This window comes from Lathyrus oleraceus, chromosome 4 (assembly GCF_024323335.1).
Source record: "Lathyrus oleraceus cultivar Zhongwan6 chromosome 4, CAAS_Psat_ZW6_1.0, whole genome shotgun sequence".
NCBI lineage: Eukaryota > Viridiplantae > Streptophyta > Magnoliopsida > Fabales > Fabaceae > Lathyrus > Lathyrus oleraceus.
Window position 1 is genome coordinate 343,720,632 of NC_066582.1, and position 9,866 is coordinate 343,730,497.

A 9,866-nucleotide genomic window follows, 5' to 3' on the forward strand; every position below is an offset into this window, starting at 1 on the left:
AACCATTCAGCCATTCAAAGAGCAGATTGATTTAGTCAACTTGGGTTCCGAGGATGATGTGAAGGAAGTCAAGATTGGGTCTCGACTATGTCCTGAAGTGAAGAAGGGGTTGATTGATCTTCTTCGAGAATATTCAGATGTGTTTTCTTGGTCCTATCAAGACATGCCAAGGTTGGATTATGAGATTGTGAAGCATAGATTGTCGTTAAAACCAGAATGCCCGCCAGTCAAGCAGAAGTTGCAGATAACTCATCCTGATATGGCAGTGAAGATCAAAGAAGAAGTGCAGAAGCAGATTGACGCCCGTTTCCTAGTTACCTCAGAATATCCATAATGGATGGCCAATACTGTGCATACTACGAAGAAGGATGGAAAAATCCGTATGTGTGTTGATTATAGGGATTTGAATAAAGCCAGTCCGAAAGATGATTTCCCTCTTCCACACATTGATATGTTGGTAGACAATACAACTAAATTCAAAGTCTTTTCGTTTATGGACGGATTTTCCAGTGATAATCAGATCAAGATGGCACCCGAAGATATGGAGAAGACCATATTCATTACACCCCGTGGAACATTCTATTATAGAGTGATGCCTTTCGATTTAAATAATCCTGGTGCAACTTACCAAAGAGCAACGACTACTCTTTTTCATGATATGATGCATAAAGAGATTGAAGTCTATGTTGATGATATGATTGCTAAATCTATTGATGAAGGGGAACATGTTGAGCATTTGTTGAAGCTATTCCAGCGTTTGAGGAAGTACAAACTCCGCTTGAATCCCAATAAGTGTACATTTGGTGTTCGTTCTAGTAAGTTATTGAGCTTTATTGTCAGTGAGGAGGGTATTGAAGTTGATCCCGCCAAGGTCAAAGCAATACAAGAGATGCTTGCGCCCAAAACTGAGAAGCAAGTCAGAGGTTTTCTCGGCTGCTTGAATTATATCTCAAGATTCATTTCACACATGACTGCCACATGTGCACCTATATTCAAGCTTCTTTGGAAAGATCAGTGTTGTGATTGGACCGAGGACTGCCAAAAAGCTTTTAATAGTATCAAGGAATATCTGCTCGAACCTTCGATTCTGTCTCCACATGTGGAAGGAAGGTCGTTGATCATGTATTTGACTGTGCTTGAAGATAGTATGGGTTGTGTTCTAGGTTAGCAAGACGAAAATGGAAAGAAAGAATATGCTATTTACTACCTTAGTAAGAAATTCACCGATTGTGAAACTCGGTATTCTATGCTTGAAAAGACTTGTTACGCATTGGCTTGGGCTGCTAAGCGTCTGTGTCAGTATATGTTGAATCATACTACCTGTTTGATATCCAAAATGGATCCAATGAAGTATATTTTTGAGAAGCCTATTTTAACTGGGAGGATTGCCCGTTGGCAGATGTTGTTATCCGAGTATGATATTGAATACCGATCTCAGAAAGTAATTAAGGGTAGTGTCTTGGCTGGCCATTTGGCTCACAACCGATCGAACATTACCAGTCAGTGCAATATGATTTTCCTGATGAAGAGATCTTGTACCCGAGAATGAAAGATTGTGATGAACCATTGTTTGAAGAAGGGCCAGATGTAACACCCTTCTAAAATACCCCAATTATTTAATAACAACAACAAATATATATCAGAGTAGTCATGCACCAAGGGTGTCACACAACATTTCACACCATAAAAACTGTCATGCTCTTTATTTAATCAAAATAAACATTTCTGTTTGCAAAATTCGCAGCGGATAGAAATCAACCAACCATTCAAAACATATAACGTTTTACAGGTAAAAAGGTTCAACAACCAACAAAAAAACAATTAAAACATCCCGTCCCGATGTTACATCTATCAGAGCACGACCCACTACGTAGACTACACTAGACTCCAGGCACTAGCTCCTATTCAATCACTGCTCGTTACCTGAAAAATAGTTGTAAGGGTGAGTTCCTCAATCGATATAACAAACATTATAAATTATCATGTTATGTTAAGTAAATTTACACGTTAATCACCCTAATCATATCATGCATTCAGTAACGGCACATCAACTCAAATATCATACTCAATAACAACGTAAAATGCAACTCAATAACGACATAAAATGCAACTCAATAACAACATAAAATGCAACTCAAATGAGACTCGACTCGTCATGCATGTGGTACCAATCGGAGTAAAACTCCCAACTTAAAATCATTGCCATTTTAGTGGGCATCAAGGCATAAGCCTTCAACTTTCAACTTAAAATTTTCCAATCCAGGCCAACGTGGTGTGAGCAAAGCTCCGATTTTTGCCAATCCAGGCCAACGTGGTGTGAGCAAAGCTCCGACTTAATGGATATGAAATGTACATGGCATACACGACTTTACAATTTTCGACAACATAATCATAATAGCAACACAACAATGTTTTCAACATAATCAACTTATAATCAACTTTGGCTCATCAAGCCTACAACTCAGTATTTTCAACAAAATCAACTTATAATCAACTTTGGCTCATCAAGCCTACAACTCAGTATTTTCAACAAAATCAACTTATCAACATATTTGTATCAACACTTCATAACATCAACTCAACAAAATTACTCATCACAATCAACGATAATAGGCCAATCGCCACTTATGTTCACAACATTAAAATACCAATTTTTCTGATTTCCAACAGTGTTAACCGGTTAACGCCCTGGGTTAACCGGTTAACGCAGAACAAAAATACATTTTCTGGCAAAACGCAACAGTGTTAACCGGTTAACGCCCTGGGTTAACCGGTTAACGCAGGCAAAACAGCACATTTTCACAAAATATAACAGTGTTAACCGGTTAACGCCCTGGGTTAACCGGTTAACGCAGACAAAACAGCAGTTCCTGCGCTAACGCAAGGCAGAATGCAGAGTTCTCCGCATTTTCCGCCGTTGGAGGACTTCCGGACCTCCGATTCAAATTCCGTAAAAAGCTACGTTATCGGAAAATCACGACACATACAATTATCGGTTCAATTTCAGTTTTCATACAACTTATTCATCACAATTTTCTCATCATCCTAAACCCCAATTAGGGTCAAATCAACGATTTATCACTACCCATGACATGTTAATCTATAATACCCATTAAACGATGATAAACCCCCCTTACCTGAACAATCCGGCAAATCTTCGAGCTTCAAGCTTTTCCGTTCTTCAACCTTGGCTCTCTAGCTCTTCCTCTTTGCCCTTTTCTCCACCTTTCACCTTGCAGCCGCTTCTCTGTTTCACGTGAAAAACTCTTTACCAATACTGAAACCCTTTTTCCTTATTCCAACTTATATATTTTCCAATAATTATTATTCCAATTAATAATAATAATAATAATCCAATAATTCAATTTATTTAATTAAATTAATAAATATATTATTAACTTAATTTAAATAATTCTCTTATTTTATTCGGGGTGTTACAACTCTCCCCCACTAAAAGAGTTTTCGTCCTCGAAAACATACCTCAAGCAAATAACTCTGGATAGGACTCTTTCATCTGACTCTCCAGTTCCGAAGTCACATTGCCACCTGCTGGTCCTCCCCAAGCTACCTTCACTAAGGCAATCTCTTTACCCCGCAACTGCTTCAACTCTCGATCCTCAATCCTCATAGGTGATGTTTCAACAGTCAGGTTATCTCTCACCTGTACATCATCTACTTGGACTACATGCGACGGATCATGAATGTACCTCCTCAACTGAGACACATGAAAAACCTCATGCAAATTCGCAAGTGACGGTGGTAAAGCGATACGATAGGCTACCTCTCCTATCCTCTCCAAAATCTGATAAGGACCAATAAATCGAGGTGTCAACTTCTTTGACTTCAAAGCTCGACCAACCCCAGTTATCGGAGTAACACGAAGAAACACATGATCTCCCTCTCGGAACTCAAGTGACTTCCTCCTCTTATCATGATAACTCTTCTGACGACTCTGAGCAATCCTCATCTTCTCCTGAATCATCTTAATCTTTTCCGTAGTTTGTTGAACAATTTCCGGTCCAACCACAGCACTCTCACCGGACTCATACCAACATAACGGTGTCCGACATCTTCTACCATACAAAGCTTCAAACGGCGCCATACCAATGCTCGAATGAAAACTATTGTTGTAGGTAAACTCAATCAAAGGTAAATAACAATCCCAAGCACCTCCCTTTTCCAAAACACAAGCCCTCAACAGATCCTCTAGTGACTGAATCGTCCTCTCAGTCTGACCATCAGTCTGCGGATGATATGCAGAACTCAATCTCAACTTAGTTCCCAAGGCCTTCTGCAAACCTTCCCAGAATTTCGATGTAAATCTAGGATCTCTGTCCGAAACAATACTCGACGGAATACCATGCAAACTTATAATTTTCTCAATATACAACTCAGCTAATTTCTCTAACGGATAGTCCATTCTGATCGGAATGAAATGAGCCGACTTTGTCAACCTGTCAACAATCACCCAAATAGCTTCAAAATTCTTAATTGTTCTCGGTAACCCAGAAACAAAATCCATACTGATACTATCCCACTTCCACTCTGGAATAGCCAACGGTTGCATTATCCCAGACGGCTTCTGATGCTCAATCTTTGACTTCTGACAAGTCAAACAAGAATAAACAAAACTCGCAATTTCTCTTTTCATTCCCGGCCACCAAAATAACTTTTTCAAATCATGATACATCTTCGTAGCTCCAGGATGAATACTCAACCCACTACGATGTCCTTCTTCAAGAATACTCTTCTTAAGTTCGGCAACATCCGGAATACACACCCGCTTACCAAATTTCAAAACACCATTTTCATCAATTCTGAATTCACCACCTTGACCCTGATTCACCAGAGTCAACTTATCAACCAAAAGCACATCGGATTTCTGACCCTCTCTGATCTCATCCAGAATACTACTTGTTAACTTCAACATTCCCAATTTAACACTATTGTGAGTACTTTCACACACCAAACTCAAGTCTCTAAACTGCTCAATTAAATCCAATTCTTTAACCATTAGCATAGACATATGTAATGATTTCCGACTCAATGCATCAGCCACTACGTTTGCTTTACCCGGATGGTAATTCAAACCAAAGTCATAATCCTTCAGAAACTCTAACCATCTTCTCTGTCTCATATTCAGCTCTTTCTGATCAAACAAATACTTTAAACTCTTATGGTCACTGAAAACCTCAAATCTTGACCCATACAAGTAATGCCTCCATAACTTCAGAACAAATACCACAGCCGCCAACTCTAAATCGTGCGTCGGGTAGTTCCTCTCGTGAACCCTTAGCTGTCTGGAAGCATAAGCTATAACCTACTTATTCTGCATCAACACGCCACCCAAACCCAACAATGAAGCATCGCAATAAACCTCAAACGATTCTGACGAACTCGGTAATATCAGAATAGGAGCAGTAGTCAACCTTCTCTTTAACTCTTGGAAACCTCCTTCACATTTTGAGTCCCAAACAAACGCTTGCCCCTTCCTAGTCAACATCGTCAATGGTAACGCCAACTTAGAAAATCCCTCAATGAACTTCCTATAATAACCAGCCAAACCAAGGAAACTTCGAATCTCAGCAACAGACTTCGGAGCTTCCCACTTAGATACCGCTTCTATCTTAGAAGGGTCAACAGCAACACCACCTCTTGAAATCACATGACCAAGAAAACTCACCTCTTCTAACCAAAATTCACACTTGGATAGTTTAGCAAATAACTTCTTTTCTCGTAGAATTTCTAAAACCACTCTCAAATGCTCAGCATGCTCTTCTTCAAACTTCGAATACACTAAAATGTCATCAATAAACACCACAACAAACTTGTCTAGGTACGGATGGAAAATCCTATTCATATACTCCATAAATACTCCAGGCGCATTAGTCACACCAAAAGGCATTACGGAATACTCATAATGTCCATACCTTGTTCTGAAAGCAGTCTTCTGAATATCCTCAGTTTTCACACGTATCTGATGATACCCAGATCTCAAATCTATCTTGCTGAACACACTCGCACCAACCAACTGATCCATCAAATCATCAATCCTCGGCAAAGGATACCGATTCTTGATCGTCGCTTTATTCAGTTGCCTGTAGTCCACACACAACCTCATAGTACCTTCTTTCTTCTTAACCAATAGCACTGGTGCACCCCACGGTGACACACTCGGACGAATAAATTTCTTATCCAACAGATCTCCCAACTGACTCTTCAATTCAGTCAACTCAACAGCAGACATACGGTACGGAGCCATCGATATCGGCCTAGTACCAGGTACCAAATCAATCGAGAACTCCACTTCACGCTCTGGCGGTAATTCATTCACCCCTTCCGGAAACACATCAGGAAAATCACACACCACGGCTAGATCGCCAATCACCAGTTTATCTTTAGCCTCCAAAGTCGCTAACAGCATAAACAACTCCGCCCCATCTGCTACTTCCTCATTCACTTGCCTTGCTGATAGGAACAAACTCTTTCCCTCCTCAATCTCAGGAAAGACCACCGTCTTATCAAAACAGTTGATAGAAACTCGGTTAAACACCAACCAGTTCATACCCAGAATAACATCAATCTGCACTAGTGGAAGACACACTAGATCCATTCCAAAGTCTCTACCAAAAATACTCAAAGGACAATTTAAACAAACCGAAGTAGTAGTCACTGAACCCTTCGCAGGAGTATCAATTACCATACTACCAAACATCTCAGATATCTCTAATTTAAGTTTCACAGCATAATCCAAAGATATAAAGGAATGAGTCGCACCTGTGTCAATAATAGCTATAAGAGGAAAGCCATTAATATAACACGTACCTCGGATAAGTCTGTCCTCACTGGAGGTTTGAGTTCCGGTCAATGCGAACACCTTCCCCGTCTGAGATTTCTTTGGCTTCTGACACTGACTTCCAATATGCCCTTCTTCGCCACAATTAAAACAAATCACTTCCTTGTGCTTGCAATCAGCTATTGCATGACCAATCTTACCACAGCGAAAACACCTCTTTACTTCAGCAGTGCATACATTACTCTTATGACCAGCCTGACCACATTTGAAGCAAATTATACCAGCAGGAGCACCTCCCCTACTGGTCCTCTGAGCCGGAGCAGCTCCTTGTTTCCCTTTTCCCACTGGGGCATCATACGGCTTGCCACAGTTTTGATGTTGCTTGCCTCTGCGATCACTGACAACCCTGTAATGAGCATTATTGTCTTCTTCAAATATCCTGCAGCTATCAACCAATTCCGTAAAAATGCGTATCTTCTGATACCCAACAGCCTTCTTAATTTCAGAGCGCAGTCCGTTTTCAAACTTGATGCACTTTGAAAATTCAGCACCAGTGTAATGAGGATAAAATTTGGACAGCTCCACGAATTTCGCAGCATAATCAGTGACAGACATGTTTCCTTGCTTCAGCTCAAGGAACTCAATTTCCTTCTTACCACGGACATCTTCCGGATAATACTTTCTCATGAATTCCCTACGAAATACATCCCAAGTAATGACTTCACCTGCCACGGTCAACCTCTCGTGAGTCTCTAGCCACCAGTCATCAGCTTCGACTGCTAGCATGTGAGTACCATACCGAACCTTTTGAGCTGGAGTGCAATCCATAACACGGAAGATTCTCTCAATCTCTTTCAACCATCCCAAGGCTGCATCTGGATCATGCTTCCCTTTAAACACCGGCGGATTCTCTCTCTGAAAAGTCGCTAAGCTACGTGATCCAGCATCCCCACCAGCATTTGGCAAGTTCTGCACAGCTTGTGCCATCGCTTGCATTGCGGCAGCCATTGCAGCGTCATTCCTTCCAGCCATTTCAACTTATCAATACAACACAACTAAAAAGTTAGACTAGTAACAATTACACAATTGTTAGACAGTAACGACACGACAACTGGCCGGACAGACCGACCTGCTCTGATACCACTAATGTAACACCCTTCTAAAATACCCCAATTATTTAATAACAACAACAAATATATATCAGAGTAATCATGCACCAAGGGTGTCACACAACATTTCACACCATAAAAACTGTCATGCTCTTTATTTAATCAAAATAAACATTTCTGTTTGCAAAGTTCGCAGCGGATAGAAATCAACCAACCATTCAAAACATATAACGTTTTACAGGTAAAAAGGTTCAACAACCAACAAAAAAACAATTAAAACATCCCGTCCCGATGTTACATCTATCAGAGCACGACCCACTACGTAGACTACACTAGACTCCAGGCACTAGCTCCTATTCAATCACTGCTCGTTACCTGAAAAATAGTTGTAAGGGTGAGTTCCTCAATCGATATAACAAACATTATAAATTATCATGTTATGTTAAGTAAATTTACACGTTAATCACCCTAATCATATCATGCATTCAGTAACGGCACATCAACTCAAATATCATACTCAATAACAACGTAAAATGCAACTCAATAACGACATAAAATGCAACTCAATAACAACATAAAATGCAACTCAGATGAGACTCGACTCGTCATGCATGTGGTACCAATCGGAGTTAAACTCCCAACTTAAAATCATTGCCATTTTAGTGGGCATCAAGGCATAAGCCTTCAACTTTCAACATAAAATTTGCCAATCCAGGCCAACGTGGTGTGAGCAAAGCTCCGATTTTTGCCAATCCAGGCCAACGTGGTGTGAGCAAAGCTCCGACTTAATGCATATGAAATGTACATGGCATACACGACTTTACAATTTTCGACAACATAATCATAATAGCAACACAACAATGTTTTCAACATAATCAACTTATAATCAACTTTGGCTCATCAAGCCTACAACTCAGTATTTTCAACAAAATCAACTTATAATCAACTTTGGCTCATCAAGCCTACAACTCAGTATTTTCAACAAAATCAACTTATCAACATATTTGTATCAACACTTCATAACATCAACTCAACAAAATTAATCATCACAATCAACGATAATAGGCCAATCGCAACTTATGTTCACAACATTAAAATACCAATTTTTCTGATTTCCAACAGTGTTAACCGGTTAACGCCCTGGGTTAACCGGTTAACGCAGGACAAAAATACATTTTCTGGCAAAACGCAACAGTGTTAACCGGTTAACGCCCTGGGTTAACCGGTTAACGCAGGCAAAACAACACATTTTCACAAAATATAACAGTGTTAACCGGTTAACGCCCTGGGTTAACCGGTTAACGCAGACAAAACAGCAGTTCCTGCGCTAACACAAGGCAGAATGCAGAGTTCTCCGCATTTTCCGCCGTTGGAGGACTTCCGGACCTCCGATTCAAATTCCGTAAAAAGCTACGTTATCGGAAAATCACGACACATACAATTATCAGTTCAATTTCAGTTTTCATACAACTTATTCATCACAATTTTCTCAGCATCCTAAACCCCAATTAGGGTCAAATCAACGGTTTATCACTACCCATGACATGTTAATCTATAATACCCATTAAACGACGATAAACCCCCCTTACCTGAACAATCCGGCAAATCTTCGAGCTTCAAGCTTTTCCGTTCTTCAACCTTGGCTCTCTAGCTCTTCCTCTTTGCCCTTTTCTCCACCTTTCACCTTTCAGCCGCTTCTCTGTTTCACGTGAAAAACTCTTTACCAATACTGAAACCCTTTTTCCTTATTCCAACTTATATATTTTCCAATAATTATTATTCCAATTAATAATAATAATAATAATAATCCAATAATTCAATTTATTTAATTAAATTAATAAATATATTATTAACTTAATTTAAATAATTCTCTTATTTTATTCGGGGTGTTACACCAGAGCCTGGTTCCCGATGGGGCATAGTATTTGATGGAGCTGTTAATCAGTATGGTAATGGCATTG